The sequence below is a fragment of the Talpa europaea genome (genome assembly GCF_964194135.1).
Source record: "Talpa europaea genome assembly, chromosome: 1".
Lineage (NCBI taxonomy): Eukaryota > Metazoa > Chordata > Mammalia > Eulipotyphla > Talpidae > Talpa > Talpa europaea.
The window spans coordinates 114,674,858-114,692,012 of NC_140073.1; positions in this window are offsets into that span (position 1 = coordinate 114,674,858).

Consider the following 17,155-nt stretch of genomic DNA (forward strand, 5'->3'; position numbering starts at 1 on the left):
CCCTCAGCAGTGTATTTCGTCAGTCTGCCTGTTCTGTTCCCCACTCTGTCTCTGGTGAATCCTCTCACCCTCCCACGCATCTGGTCTGTACCCCGGTTCTTGTATAAATAAATCTTTTAAAAAAATAAATAAAAACTTAATATCATATATTAAATTGTTGCTTTCAACAAGCTTCATAACATAATTGTGGTTGTTCTATTTGACAGTACTTAGTGTAAAATCTTTGACAGGGCTTAAATTACCTATTTATGAATATTCTTAGTTTTTTGAATTTGAAAATTGATGCAGAACACAGAAAAATCTATTTGGAAATATGAATTTCCCAGGGTAATTTTCAAGAAGATTCCATGTTAGAGTGGTAATACAATTGGAAGTAGGATAAAGTAATTTAACCGCTGTAATACTGAATACAGAGCTGACATAATGAACTTGCATTAGTACATCATGGATGTGTATTTTACACACAACTATGGATACATATATATTAAAGAAAGTATATTATGAATGACAAGTTTCTGTAAAAAGGTTTAAATGAGTTTAAAGATGTTTATGTAAAATAACATTCTTATAATTAATGGCTATTTAGGGAAGACTTAAACTTATAATTATAGACTGAGGTCAAAGTTGCCTTGTTTTGAACTCTATCTTTGCTTTGTTCAACTGTGTGGCCTAGAATAAATCATTTAACCCTTTGCCTTAGTTACCTCATTTGTAAAATGGAAAATAGAAAGGTGGTACCTAGCACATAGAGGATTGTTAAGGGAATAGAGTGAGTTAATGTCTGTACATTTTTTAGAACGGGCACATAGTACATGCTATGTAAGTGCTAGCTGTTATTGTTAATTGAAGATTAGATATTCATTAATCAGAACATATTATGTAAAATGTAAATACGGTTATAATATCTCTTATCTCAAGAGCTTTTATAAGAGTGATAAGGAAATTGTCAACAGTATTTGCTAGACTCTGTTTTAATGTTAATCTGTTAAGATTGTTTTATATTCTTACCCATTAGTTTCTTATAGTAATAACTATGTTCAAGAGATTTTGTTAGGTCTTAAGGGAGAAAGAAAGATGATTAAGCTGTCATCCTGCTCTTAAGAAGCTGCCTATCCAATAGGGGAGATAAGACATAATTTAATGTAATACTAAGTTTAATGAAGTAAGTGTCACACCAAGAATATGATTTGGTGCTGTGAGCACCTCTGGAGCCTGGGAAGGATCTGAGAAGGTTTTGTGGGTAAGAGGAGCTTGGATAATGATTTAGAAGCTGATGCCATTTTTAATGGAAAGGAAGTGGTGAAAGGGTTAAGTGTCAGCTCTGTAAAGCAATCTGAAGTTATTGCAGCACAAGTTCGATCCCCGGCCAGGGAGGTGACCCACATTGCACAGCAGACCTCTCCTGTCTCACTCACTGCTCTCCTCAGCAGTGTATTTCAGTTGATCCACCTTTTCTGCTCCCCACTGTGTCGCTGATAAGTCCTCTCACCACCCCCACCTTGGGCCTGCACCCTAGCTAGCTCTTATATACATAGATAAATAAATCTTTTAAAAAAAAATCAAGGCAGCAAAGTAATATTTAGAAGAGTAGGTGCAGATGAGAATCGCCCCCAAGTAAGAGAGTGAAGAATTTCTAGGTAGAGACATGGACTATTACAAATATTAAAACAGAATCAAGAAGGAGGATTTTGAAGGAATACCATGAAAAGCATGCCGTCTTCATCCTCCTAGGGCTTTGGTTGGGGATCCATTGACTTTTCCTGACAAAATAATGAACAATAGAATTTCTGAGCTTTGACATCTAACTGAAAAAGCATTGTGTCATGTAAGATATAGTCAATATATATTGATTTGATTCAAGCAGAGTGAAATTTCTAAGTTAAAAAATTTCCTTAAAGAACACTTTTAAATCTAGTCACCCCATTTGTTTTCTGTTTGCTGACCATCGTAAACATTTGAGAGAATTATCCCCTCTTTGAAAACCTTACAGCTGCTCTTGCAGAAGCTATTGTTACTACCATTTTACAGATGATGAAGCTGTGATCCAGAGAGGAGGTGACCAGCTCATAGACCATCTCTAGTAAATGATTACACGGGATCTGTGCTCACAGCACTAAATCACATTCTTGGTTTGGCACTTGCCCAGTCCATTGGGTCATTGAGTTTGGGTAAGTGTTTAGTCACCTCCAGCCGCTGTGGATGGAGAGTTGCTGAGACCCAGCTGTCACTGAGATCCAGCCACACTGGCCTCCTGGGCATTCTTTAAATAAACCTGAGTCATCCTACTTTAGGGCCGTGGCACTTGTTCTTTTATTTCTTTAGGATACTGTCTCCCTGCTTTGCCGGATGGACTCCCTCCTCTTCTTTCCTGGGTTAGCTCAAATGTCAGCCAGGCCTTCCCTGAAGTAGGTCCATCATCCCAGTGCCTCCCAGTCTGAGGGCAGTTCCTTCCTTATGTGTCTATCTGCTGTTGTTTGTCTCCCAGTTTCTGATGTCTAGCTTGGTTACTGCTCTATACCCAAGATCCTGTTTATCATAGGTGCTCTGGAAATATTTGTGGAGTGAATGAATGCCTAATAATTCAAACATGCTGAATTTTAAGTCACCGGTGTCATACAGAGTAGCTTCACTTCCCTAAAAATTCTCTGTGCTTTGTCTGTTTATCTCTCACTTCTCTAGCCCCTGAAGTCACTGGTCTTTTTACTATTCCTCTAGCTAAACTTAATTTTTAATAGATATCGAATATTCTATTTTATCACAAGGCATATTTTTACTTAGCTCTAATAGTTAAGTCTACGTGGTGGTTTGAGACTTTATAAATAACCTGATGGAAGGCCTTGTTTATAGATTTTTGTGTACAAGTCTGTTTATTCTCTAGATGACCGGATTAAAGCCTTTGTCATGTAACCCTTAACTCTCACTGAGAATGTGTGAGAGGAATTAATAAAAGGACTTGTGCTATGAGTTGTGAAAATGTAGGCATATAGTAATAGCTGATGTGTGTGGAGCTTACAGTATGTCAGGAATTACTGTTGTTTTGTTTTGTTTTTTTTTTTTTGAGAGCTAATATTGGTTTATGCTATTATGATTTAGGGGTGTTGATTTACCCCTCTTCAGAGGTTTGTTATCAAACCACATCTACCCACCAGTAATCCTCTTCCATAGTCCTGTGGGCCTCTCCCCTCTTTGCTCCTTACACCCAACTCCCTCTCTGGTAGCCTCCATTCTGCAGTCTTATTTCAAGGCTTTGTTTAGGTTTGGTTTTTGCCTGTGTCTTTGCTTTGCTTCTCTAGAGTCCATATATGAGTGAAATTGTCTGGTATTTGTCTTTCTCCTTCTGACTTAATCTACTCCAGTTTCAAGTCAGGGATTGTTTTAAGCACTTTACTTGTATTACCTCATTTAACCCTCACACTAAGGCTGTTGATTAATACTACGGTTAGCAACATTTTAAAGATGAGAAAACTCAGGCACATAGAAGTTAACTAATTTGCCCCAGTGGTTTCCTAGCTGCAGTCTGGAAATAATGTCAGGACCTGCCTGTCAGGTTGTTGTGCCTAGTGCCCTGTGTTCAGCTGGCCCATAGGAAACTCACCAAACGTCGCCAGTAATGTTGAAAATTGCTGCTGTTATAGAAGAGGGCAGCAAAGACTTGCCAGCTGAACTCACCAAGGAGAATTTAGCTGACTCTTAGTTTCTCAGTTAATAGATAATTTTTAAAATAGAAAATTTCCTTCTAACTATGTTTTGTCTTACTGACTTAGCATTTAATACCTCATTGGTGTTTAGTGACTATTTCTTAATAATTTATGGGCTTTTATTTTCTGAGAGGAAATTGGATGTCGCCTATAACCACTGGACACTTTATTGTAAATTTTCTTTGTAAATTTTTTTTTTAAGGATTTATTTATTTATTTATACAAGCACTGGGTACAGTCGGAAGCACAGGAGGGTGAGAGAATTCACCAGAGCCAGAGGGGAGAGCAAAGCAGGCAGACTGACGAAGTACACTGCTGAGGGGAGCAGTGGGCGGCAGTAGAGGTCTGCGCGCCATGTGGGACCCTCGCCCAGTGGCCGGGGATCGAACCGGCACTACAGAGGCTGTGGACAGCTTCGCAACCCAGTGCTTAACTGCTGCGCCACTGGGGAGGCCCACCACTGGACACTTTAGATTCTTAACTCTGGCCTTGCTGTCTTCAGGGTTTAAGTATTATCTGGCAGGTGGAAAAATATGACTGAAGCCATAAATCCTAATTACTAATTGAAAGAAATACAAACATAAAACTTAGTTTTCTGAAAAATCAGATGAGAGCTTCCATGGGTCAGTATGTAAAGGGCCCATTTTAAATTTGGCTTTACTATGGAAATTCTGCTTTAAACAAAGAAAAGTAGACTTTTTTTCCCCTCCTCTCTGCTATTCTTCCTCAGACCTGAACTTTCTCTCTTCAGGATGTTTATGTACTTATTGCTGAGTGTGCTTATGGGTCTTTTTAGAAGAAGGCAGACTGATTTTCCTGCCTCAATTTGGGGCTGTATCCTGTGGTTCCCGGGTTTGCTGAGATTTTGGTTTTCAGCCTTTTGCTACCATCAAGTAACTGCTCAGCAGTCAGGAGGTACCTCAATGTACTAATAATCATTACAGGCTATCGTTTTTTAAAAAAATTTCACTCATTAAATACCCAAAACTATTTAAGGGATTTTCATTGAGACAGAGACCTCTGTCTTTTCATCTCTTTAACTCTCACATCACACATAGTGGACATTCAGTGAGTGTTGACTATGTAATTTTTGTTAATTGATTCATATATAATTACACTGTACATTGTTATTAGAAATGCTAATTGTAGGTTTAGTTTGTGTCTACATGATAATCTTCGGGAGCACTGAAGAAAAAATTTGTAGTTTTTCCTCTGAGCTTTAGAGGAAAACACATGTTTGGATATAGCAGTGTCGGACCCTGGTCCCAATGTCCATGATAGGGTGGCTAATAGACAATTATTTCTATTTCTCTATAAGAGATATTTTTAAGAATAATTTGAGAAGAATGCCTAATTATTCTTTGTAAGCAGGCCATATAAAGTGAAATGACAAGGTCTAGGGATTATAATTTTTGCAGTCAGCAATAAAGTGAGCAGAAGTTAAAATGCATTTCTTTAAGGTGCTGGAGCTTTTCAGTTACTTTTTTGCAGTTTGTGACAAACCGTTTGGCATCTCTCAGCAAAGCATTGACTTCTGAATTAAATACAGGCAGGGTTCTGTTTCTTTAGATGTTTAGAACTACACGCAAATGACTTTTTTCCTTTATCTTCTGCTGCCACAAATATGATGACTATACTTAAAACAGTAATCTCTTTTTGAGGATGGTAGTAAAACATTGTTCCTGACAAATGAGTTCGTATATTTGCCCCCAAGTTTTACTTCCATATGTGATTTGGTGATTATATTGCATTTTAAAAATGCTTTGTGCCAGAATGTGTTATTGGTTGTTGTGGGAAGAATGTTTTGCCCTGATAATTTACTTATTTTCCATAATTCCTTTGAATTTTCTTTTTTAAATGGATGGATTTTCTTTAAGAATTACAGAAAGCCTGTAGAGAAATATTCCTAAAATGTATGCTTTACAAATTTATTTGACTATTTTACTGGGAATTCAGGTTAAATTCATCTTTTTGGTTTGAAAATAGTTAAGAATCATGATTAATAAAGAGAATATTGGCAGGCAATGTTGGAAATTGGCAGTTGGTAGGAAGCTGGTTTTCTTGAAATAAGAATGACAACCTGGAGCCTCCCTGGTGGCCTAGGGCTTAAGTCTCAGCGCAATCCCCAGCCAGGGAGCTAACTTACAAATGGCACAGCAGACCTCTCCTGTCTCACCCCTGCTCCCCTCAGCAGCGTATTACAGTGAAGCTGCCTGTTCTGCGCCCCACTGTCTCTGGTGAATCCTCTCACCCCCACACCTCTGGCCTATACCCCAGTTCTTCTATGCAAAAAATAAATTAAAAAAAAAAAAAAAAGACAACCCGAAAGGGAAAGAATGGTCATCCTTCAAAATAATGGTTTGGCATTATTTTAAGAATATCTGTGACAAACAGATGCTAAAAGTATCTTATACATGTCCCTTTTATAAGGGTACTAATCTCATTCATGAAGGCTTCATCCTTATGATCCAGTTATTTCCCAAGTATCCCACCACCATAAACCAGAGCCAGGATTTCAATATAGGAATTTGGGGATGCTGGGGGAAACAAACATTCAGTTTACTGGATTGCTCCTTAGTAAGAGAATGGACCATTTAGAAAAAGCAATTTGGGGGGAATGGCAGAGTTTGGGTTACAGTAGTTAATCAGCCATTCTAATGTGATATTGTGGTACACGCTTATTATGTGGGGTCCTTGGTATACTTTCAGTTCTCTGCTCCAGACTTTTGTGTCCGTATCATATGCTTCACTAAATAAGTTGTTTTGTAATATTTCTGCATAGTTATCTTTTAAAGAGATTTAAGTAATAATTTAAAAAATATTATGTGCCTAGCCATGCATTTATCATTTATAGTAATCCTCATACCTTTTCGTAGGTCCGTATTTCTATTTGGAATCATTTTCCTTCTGCATAAAGGACTTCATTTAATTTTTCTTAGTCTGATGGTGATGAACTCTTTCCTTTTTTGTGGGTCTGAAATTCTTTCCTTGTTGCCTTCAATTTTGAAAGCTGTTTTAACTGAGTATGGAATCCAGGCAGATAGTATTATTTTCTTTCAGCATTTTAAGTTGTTGCTTCCTGTTTGCATTGTTTCTAAAGAGAAATTGCTTCTCTGTACATATTGTGTCTCTTCCCCTCTGATGACTTTAAAGGTGCTCGTTGTTAACTGCTTTTGTATAATTTGATTTTGATGTAACCTGATGTGATTCTTTTCATCTCTCTTGTGCTTGGGTTCATTGAGCTTCTTGGATCTGTGAAGTTTTAGTTTTTAAGAAGTTTGTGATTTTTTTCTGCCATTACTTATTCAAAATTGTTTTCTTCCCTGTTTAATTTCCCTTCTGTTTGAGGACTCTTTTCCTGTATTCTAGGCTCTTGAAGTTGTCAAACAGCTCACTGATTCTCTGTTCAGTTGTTAAATTTCTCTTTCCTCTTCTCACACTTTCATTGTGGAAAGTTACTTTTTATTTAGTAGTCTTTTCTTTGGTCTAAAATACTGATTCTATCCAATATTTTTCATCTCAGGCCTTGTAATATTCATCTCTAGAAGTGATGTTTAAATCATTTGAAATATCTCCATCTTTATTTAACTTTTGAACATACACAATACAATCAAAACTCTTCTAGTGTCCTTGCCTGCTAATTCTAAGTTAGGTTAGCTGTGGTTTAGAATTGATAGATTTATCCTCTCATTATGACTCATTTCCCTGCTTCTTTGTGTACATTGTAATTTTTTTAATTGAATTTCAAATACTATGAATTTTGCCTTATTGGATACTGGATATTTTAGAATTCCTATTTATAAATAGTCTTTGGCTCTTTTTCTGTGATGCAGTTAATATACTTGGAAATTGATTGTTTCAGGTCTTACTTCAGTGTTTATTAGGTGGAACTAGAACTGTTCTTAATTGCAGTGTCTGTGAGTATGACTCAACTGAATTCTTGAGTGGAATTTTCTCCAGATCTCCAGATTTCTCTCTCTGTGGAGATTTCTCTTTCTTCAAACTTTAGCCACCTTGACTCTCAACTCAGTACATCTGCTGGTCCTTGTCTGAGTTTCCTTCCCCGTGCCACTACTAGGAACCCTTTCAAGGTAGTGAACTTAGAGCTCACCTCAGTTTCCTATCTTTCAGAGATTAGTGTTATTGTTGCCCAATAGTGCCTTGAAAACCATTTCTCTGTATGTTTTGTACAAAGGTACAAAGGTTAATTCATTCCTTGTTACTATATCTGGACCAGAAATGGAAGTTTCCCAAGGATCTATTAAAAGTGAGGGGGCAGACAGAGAAGTGAAATAGAGACATTGAGGGGTTGTAGTAAAATTTGCATAGCCCTTGCAGTGAATGGGTAAACCTATCTGTGGGGATAAGAGCTTCCTCCAGCAATGTTCAGAAGCAACTGAGTGAGTTGGCTAGTGGCTTTATTGATTCATTGATTGATTGCTTTTTAAAAACTATTATTTATTTGTTGGCTTCTTTAGTGCCTACTGTGTGTCAGGGTCTTGACTTACATTATTTCACCATACCCACAATAGGCCCCAAAGGTATTGTTATTTGATAATCCTTTCCCACATCCTACCCTCAACCTCAACCATTCTCAGTTTCACCAATGAGAAAATAGAATGGTCATTGACCACCAAGGCCCTGCATTTTTGAATTATATAATCACATTTCATGTACAGTTTCCTATATCTCAAAATGAATTGATCTGTACTACTTTTTTTTTTCTTGTGTTAAGTGATTGGTGAATAAGAACTGCTAAAATAGGAGAGACTGAGATGACAACTCATCATTAACTAGTAAGGAAAGGAAATCAAATTTGAAGATGGGTGAGAAGAAAAAAGCTTCCAAGGCATTAAGTTCTCTTTGGTGTTGACAATGACTGCAATGACTTAAAATCACAAGGGAGCTTCTAGTTAACCCCAGATGATGATAATCAAAATTCGTACAGGAGAAAACAGCCTTCTAATATTTTGGCCTTCTATTAAATCCTAGCTCTCTAATACAATTCTAGGTAGATTGTAGATCTGAGAAAAGTAAAACATCAAAGCTTCTAGAAAAAAGAAAGCAAAAATTTCTTAAACAAGATGCAAATAGTGTCTTCATAAAGGAAAACACTGATAAATTCAACTTTATTCAAGTTATTTCATCAAAAATACTGGGAGAGAACAAAAAAGCAAGCAACCAAGTAGGCGAAGGTATTTCCAGTACAGATATCCAAATCATTTTTAGGTTACTTCCTTGGACAAATGAGAAGTTACATATAGTCACTTAGTGAAACACTAATATGTTTTTTCTTTCTATCAGAAATTCATTAACAAACATGATAGCTTTGTATATTTCCAGAATTGTTTGTCTAATCCTCTTAAGGGCATTATACCACTAAGCAGTGCAGCTAAGTGTTTGATCAGTTTTAATTAGAGTGATAATTTGTCACACTTTAGAAGCATTTGGCTCTTGGCTAGGGAAGTATCAAGGGCTGGGCAAAGAAGTTGTATTAATTTTACCACGATTTAAAGTTACTTTTCACACTGTTAAAACTAGTCACAGTTGAGTCAGTATGTTACCTTCAGCTGTTCAGTCGTGTTCAGTATGTTGGTTAGTTAGATGATGCATCTAATTTTCTACAACAATCCTTTTATTAATATACTTGAAAGCCAAATGATTAGGAATTTTATTGGCTATTTCAAGAAAGTCAGCATCTAATTTTTGTCTTGTATGAGGATTAAGGTGTTTTCTAGTAGGTAGAATTAAATAAAAGAAGATCCCTCTTGGGTTCTTGTCTGGGTGAAAAGCTACTGCATATTACATCGACAACAAGGAAATAGAGAGGTCACAGATTACATCCTCTGACAAAATAAGACAGCACAGAGCCTGATTCCTCAAGCTACATGTGAAAACCACTGTCTCTACTTGATAATTTTTCTCTTTGTGCTGTATGTAGACCAATGGGACAGTCCATGAGACCATGCTAGTGTAATTTGTTATTTTTTTCATGTATAATTTTTAATGTAAGTTGATCTTGGGTTTACCTAAAGAATTCAAGAGCTGTTACATAATTTTTTAGATTCCTATAAACTTAAGTTCCATCTGAACATGGTATTTTAATGTGTTAGAAGTAGCTAATGTGTTCAATTCAATGCTTGGTGGAGTGTCAAAAAAATAGAATGACAGCATAAGCAGTGTATTGGGGTGTTGGTGGTACTGGACCAAAAATGCTCTGGTAAACCATGACATATGCAAACTGCTACCAGTTACCATGAAGGAGTGGCTGCATATCGTAGCAGAGCTAGCTTTCAAATAAGTTTGAAGGGAATGTTTCCTTATCACTCCCAGAGCCCTAATTTCCCATGAAACAGAATAAAATATCTACACAAATTCTAACACTAACCAAAGTCCCCTATGTTCCCCAAATGTAAAATATCTAACCCCAAGCATGTAAAAGGGTATAATTTATATTTATATTTACAGGTTTGATTTTTTCATATAACAATGAGAAGGGCTTATAAATTCCCTGTAAACCTTTAATATTTAAAGATAAATACATAAAAATCGAGGAAGTTATTTCAGACAACCCTCATATAACCATGAGCAAAGATGCTGGCATTTCCCCTGGCTACACCTTCTTACAAGTGATACTGTTTTCCTCCTTTGGTTTTCAAGGTGAGGAGAGCTTTAAAAAATTTGATTTTTGTTAAACCACCTACAAAAAGACTTTTAATTCACTTGCCAAAGGCTTTATTAATTACCTTACCAACTTATGGGGTTACCTTTTTTTTTTTTTTTAAGCGAAAAAGTGGTGCAGCTGCTAGGTCCCTGCTTATAAAAATGGCCCTGTGTGTACACTGCTGTGTGTGGTGTTGGGGGTGGTATATTAATTTCTTAGGGCTGATTTAACAAATTACCACAAACTTAGTGGTTTATAGCAACACAAATTTAGCCTTTTGTAGTTCTGTCGGTCAGGAAGACCAAAATTAATTTCACCAGGTAGAAATGGTTTTGGCAGGGTCCAGACACCCTACAGGAGAAGCCTTTCCTTGCGTCTCCCCCCAGGTGACTGCTGGTAGGCATTCTTTGACTTGTGGCTACATCACTTTTAGTCTCTACCTCATCTTATTGCCCTTTCCTCTGTATTTGTTTTCTCCTTTCCTGCCTGTGTCAAACTCCCTCTGCCTCTCTCTTAGAAGGGTTATGTAATTTCCATTAACACCCCTACCCCCAAAAAAAACAGGACAAGACCCTCCTTTTATATCCTTAACTTAAACATATATTTTTCTGCCATATACGTAACATTCATAAATTGTGGGGATTAGGAAGTAAACGTGTCTTTGGGGGAACATTTTTCATCCCATCAGTTAGCTTTCCAGCTGTGAGTACACCTGCCAACAGGAGCTGCCTGCAGAGGTAAATTAGTGAACATCTGGGTGACAGAAGACACCTGTAAGAACCTCAGATGTGCTGGGCTGGAGTCAGAGCTCCTGGGTGTCTTTGGGGGTGGGGGAGAGGTGAAAAGTGGAGTGAATATTTTTTTAAAAAATGTATTTATTTATGCATACAAGAACTGGGGAACAGGCCAGAGGTGCGGGGGTGAGAGGATTCGCCAGAGGCAGAGTGAGGAGCAGAACAGGTAGGTTGATGAGAACTGCTGAGGGGAGCAGCGGGCGCGTCAGGAGAGGTCTGCTGTGCCATTTGGATCACCTCCCTGGCAGGGAAGCGTAGTGGCTGAGGATAGCTTCACAGTACTATGTCTTAACCCCTTGTGGCACCAGGGAGGCCCCTGGAGTGAATATTTTGAAAGGATCTTGAGAGCAGATCACAAATGTTCAGAGACCTTTTATAGATAAATAGAAACTGGTTTGAGAATGTATGATTTAAAAGATAATGACTCCTAACTCCTATTGAGAATATTTTTCCCTTCTTGACTATTGGATGATAAACAAATATTAACGAAATTATGGAGATTGAACTTAAAGGACTTGTATGCCAGTGTGATGACTAGCAAGATTTATTAGAAATGAAGTGCTGTCCTACAGAATACTTCACTATTATTCCTCAGAGTGGGGAGCAGAACAGGCAGATCTACTGAAATACACTGCTGAGCAGTGGGCGAGCCAGGAGAGGTCTGCTGCACCATGTGGGTCACCTCCCTGGCCGGGGATTGAACTCATGCTACAGTGGCTGTGGAGAGCTTCATAGTGCTGCATCTTAACCCCTTGCACCACCAGGGATGCCCCCTACTACACAACTTAAAATACTTTTCAAGACTTAATCTTTTTCTTCTTTTGTCCTTGCATATTGTTAGTGCATGTATACAGAATTAGTAAAAACAAAAACTGTAAGCAACTTTAAAAATAAAGACATCAACAAAAACTTTCAATTTACTTTTCTGTGCAATTAGGCCAGACTAGTATTCACCTCGATGATTCAACCTAATGATATCATTTGATGGTGATCTTTTGAATATTACAGTTTGATGTATATCAATTTTGGAAGACTAATATAGACACAGTATATCTCATGCACAATGGATGTATGAATGCTTGCTCTGTCTCTCCTCAAAGGAAGACAAGGACTAGAGTCCTGGTGGTCATTTCAAGCCAAGCTACAAAATACAAAGGGACACAACTACATGGACAGCCCAAGGTACAGAGTCAGGGAGCTCCTGAACCACCTAGCAGTGCTGGCCACAGATGGGGAGTAGCTGCATGACTTTTGATACGGATTGAGAGACTTTGGATAACAGGATGTCCTGAGGGCTCAAGAACCTCCAGTCTTCAATTAATATCTGACTAGCTTAGGACCCACCTTTCAGATTGCCCCAGGCCCCGGAACCAGCTTTCCCTTGAGGGCTCCTGCCTTCAGAGCATTACTGCATCCTCATCTTTGGATTTGAATCTGTCAGGTGGGAGCTGCTGGCTCCAATTCCCAGCTGGTGCCCCACCATTATCCCTCTGCCCCAATATCAGATGAGTCTGTTTCTTACTTCTGGGAGGACTGGTGCCTCTGCCTGAGCTAGGACAGCTGCGAGGAAGCATGCAGCCTTAGAACGCTAAGCTGTGCTCAATGTATTCTCTTCATAAAAGCATTGTTGTAAATAATTATTAGGAACTAGTTGATTCTCATACAATTCAACATGTCACATGGGTCCCCCATTTATAACATGCTTTTTAAAGAAAAATATGTTTCAAGTTCCAGGTAATAGACTTGAAAAAACAACTTTTGACGCAGGTCCCATTGACAAGTTGGGGGCTGCCTCGTAACAGCATGCAAGGGAGAAAAAATGTCATCATCAAATATTCATTAAGCTCCCACTTATGCATCCTGCTGTTGCGACTGCTGGATCTGTGGGGTCTCCGCTGGGTCTGTTTTTATGAGCTATAATAAGACCGCCTTACAAATTGCCCTCTGAACCTCAGCTCATAGCAGAGCTTCCCTGCCATATCTTGTTTCTTACTAATGGGGAGGATTAAGGCAAGACACGATCCTAGTCCAAGAAAGTGTAATTTTAATTTAAACACATCCTTTCTTGGAGCCCAGATTCTTTTAGTCACTGAGCCTGCACTAATTTGTGTGATTCTTTTGGGGACTGGGGTACTCTTCTTAGAGCTTTTCTAAATTAGAACTTCCTATCGGTTCAGTGTTTTCTTTCAAGTGAAACACTCTTAGAATAATGTGACACACGGTGATTTTCAAAAGATTAAAGCAATGTGTTCTAATGTGAGCCTTACAACTAATTGCCTGAACTAATTATACATAAAGGGCCGAGCCATTAGTGTTAATAAGAAGTGACTTTGGAGAGTACAGTTTGACCCAAAGACTGAATAAGGGTAGCAAACAGTAATCAGTGAGATGTTGCCCTTTGTAGAAAACACCTTACTTGGAAATTTTTCATGTATTTTCAAATTGAGTCTTCCCTAAGTCATTACCCTTACACTTACTCGTTATTCCTTTTTTAGTGAACACACACCATTTGAACATAGGGGCTGAATAAAATACCCCATGGGGAAGTTTTTTGTGTAAATGTATATTTACTGGAGCAACTTGGATCCTCTTGATTGCTCTCCAGGCTCATTTTCCACCCACTGAAATGCCGGGGCTCCTAGGCTTCTATCCTAGGTCTTCTCACTTTCTCCTACTTCCCTGTTTGACCTGTGAAGTTCTGGCACTATGCTGTTAAATCCCAAACTTATTTATCAGAACCAGGTATCTTCTGAATTCCAGCTGCACATTTCCATGTCGATACCTTACAGGAATTGCAAAGTCACGCATGCCCCAAGCGGAACTGTGATCTCTCCTGAATCTGTCCTCTTCCACCAACCCTGGCTCTTTAACTTGGGAAAAGCTCCAGTGCAACTCCATGCTGTATTGATTCTCTTCCAGCCATTTCTCTCCATCTCCTTTTCTATGCCCTCACTGTCTCCTCCCCAGACTGTAGCAAAAGCTTTGACTGGTCTTCCCAAATCCAGTGGGCCTTCTTCCAAATTTCACACAGCTGCTAGAAGAGTATTAAAGCACCAATCTGATCATGTCACTATTTGCTTAAAAGTGTACAATGGTCACCCATTACTGAATAGCTATATCAATTATTGGTATGGCCGTTTGATCTTGTATGCGCTTTGTTCCTAGTTTATAACACTTCAGTCTCACTCATCATTTTTGGTTCCTTGAATTCTTCTAGATCCCTCCTGTATAAGGCATTTGTACAGATGGTTCCCTGGGCCTGAGATACTCTTCTTCTTATGCTCTTCCTGGCTACTGCCTACTTAGCCTTTTAGTCATAGCTTTAGTATCATTCCCGGGGATGTTTACAAAGCCCTCCCCAGTTGGTTAGATTCCCCTACTAAATATGCCAACAGCATCCTGTATTTCCTAGCACTCATCATAATTGCAATTAAATGAGTATTGGTATAATTATTGTTTTGATGCCTGATTCTCTTACTATCCAGTAAACTCCCTGAGAGCAGGGACCATGGCTGTCTGGCTCCTCATTCTCTCCTCAGTGCTTTTCATAACAAATATTTGCCAAATGAATGTATAATGAATGCCTTTGGACAGAAGCGATGGCATATGTTATGTGTATTTGTACTTATGTTTGAATATGGGGTATCTGATGTTCTAGGACTTGAACACTTCCCACTCCATAATGAAGCAATACTGTGAAGGCTGTATTTAGTTCTTGTTAACTGTTCAGCTGTTGCATCCTCTTTCTCCTTTTATTCTGGACTGTCAGTCAGGGTTGTACCAAAGGAACAGATCCCGTAGGAGATAAAAAGATTTATTACAGAAATAAGCTTATATTAATGATGGAATCACCCTATAAATAGGAAAGAGATAGAGCAGGTCAGAAAATGCAGGTTAGAAATTTGGGGAAAGAACAAAGCTGCTGTTTATAGGCAGAATTTCTTCAAGGAAATCCTAAGCTCTATTCTTCAGGCCTTTGTACCGATTGAATCAGCCCTGCTCACATGATCTGGGATATTTTCTGATTACTTAAACTCAACTGATTATGGACTTCAATTGCCTCTAAAGCACCTTCATGGCAGTTCCTATGTTAGTGTTTGGTTGAATAACTGGAGACTGTAGTCTGTAGCCAAGTTGACATATGATGTTGACCTTCAAATAAATCTTTCATGCAAAACACCTTTTTAAAGGTGAAAAAATAGATACTTTGAAAATAGACACCTTTGAAAAAATAGATACTTCTGGGATAGAGAATGGTAATTAAATACTTTATTCCAAGGACTTCTTATTAGCAATAGAAATAATATCTTCTTTATAGACACTTACGTATTCTGTTGACTTATGCCAAATAACCTCATTACTCTCTATCTGAAATAGATGTGTTACCATTTCAAATGTGAAATCAGTAATAAAATTCTAGGAGAACAGGCTCTTGGATGTGTGGTGCTTCTAATGAGTGGACAGCCTTGTCTCCCACTACTGTGTCACTGGCAAACATTTACAATGCAGAGCTGGGCAATGGAGAGACAAAATAACCTGTATTTTGAGGCCTTGTAGTATATTTAAGCAGACAAATAAGTGAACATTGCAGGCCTAGAGTTCAGTGGGGTTGCGGTAAGAATGTGGGAGAGATATGGATTGATAGTGTCAGGTGCCTTGATCCCCAAGCCTGGGGATGAGCTTTGTTCTGCAGGGAGAGACGAGTTCCCTTTAGTTGGTGAGTGCCATGTTCGTATTGTTTGGGAAGAGGAAATGTGTGGAGGGTGAAGTGAGGGAAAGCGAGCTGCTAATGATAGGAGTCTTACCTAGAGGCTAGATTCTAGCACTGGCAGAGTTTATCAATTCAGTAAGGGAGAGAGAAGTTTGGAAGATGACTTTGAGGTGGGTGAGAGGAGGTTTGATAAGGGACAGGTTCCTGGCATAGTCTCATTGTATTTCTCTGAAGTATACTCACTGGAAGGAAACAGGGACTTGATGGTGAAGGTTGGTGGACACAGACGTGTCCACGTAATGAAGGTTAGCATCACCAGCAGTGGGATATCCTGCCATCTGTGCCTCTGACATGATGTACTAAGAGTACAGCATCACTTGGGTGGTCCCTTTTGCCAGGTTAAATGTGGCTTGAGTCTGGTCAGATGGAAACAACAGATGGACTCAAATTCAGGGTGACCCAGGTCACACAGGAGAAAAAAGAATGTTTTGACTCGGGCCTCCCCTGGTGGTGCAGGCAGTTGAGCGCAATGCTGTGAAGCTGTCCTCAGCCTCTGCAGCGCTGGTTCGATTCCGGCTGGCCGGCGAGGGTCCCACAGAGCAGGGCAGACCTCTCCTGTCTTGCCTGCTGCTCCCCTCAGCAGTGTATTTTGTCAGTCTGCCTGTTCCCCGCTCTGTCTCTGCTAAATCCTCTCACCCTCCCTCGAATCTGGCCTGTACCCTGGTTCTTAAATAAATAAATAAATAAATCTTTAAAAAAAAAAAAAAAAAGAATGTTTTGACTCTTTGAAACTGTCAAGGGTGAGAGAGACAAGGAATGTCTGAGGGACTGTTCCAGGCTCAAGGAGATTGTGGTTGAGGATATAAGAGTGTGTCCTTGTTTTGGGAAATACATTCTTGAAATATACAGAAGTGAGGGGGGCCTCTCAAAAAATTACTGAAGACTAAACATTGGCTATCTAGGTGAAGGGGAAGTAAGAGTTCTTTGTATTGTTCCTGCAACTTTTTTTTGTGAATTTGAATTTGTTTTTATTTCGATTATTTTTAAAGACCAAGAAACTCAAGGAAGGATCAAGGAACTGTTTTGGGCTAAAGGATCCTGCATGAGTGATCTGAATTTTGTTATAAAGGAAATCATTACGGCAGTTGGCATAACTTCAAGAGTTTTTGGGTGGAGATGTAAGTGTTCTTTGTATTGTTCTGGCAATTTTTCCATAGGCTTGAAATTGTTTCAAAGTAGTAGTGCAAGTGCTTTTCTACAATACAAACAAACTTAAAAATGTCCTTTT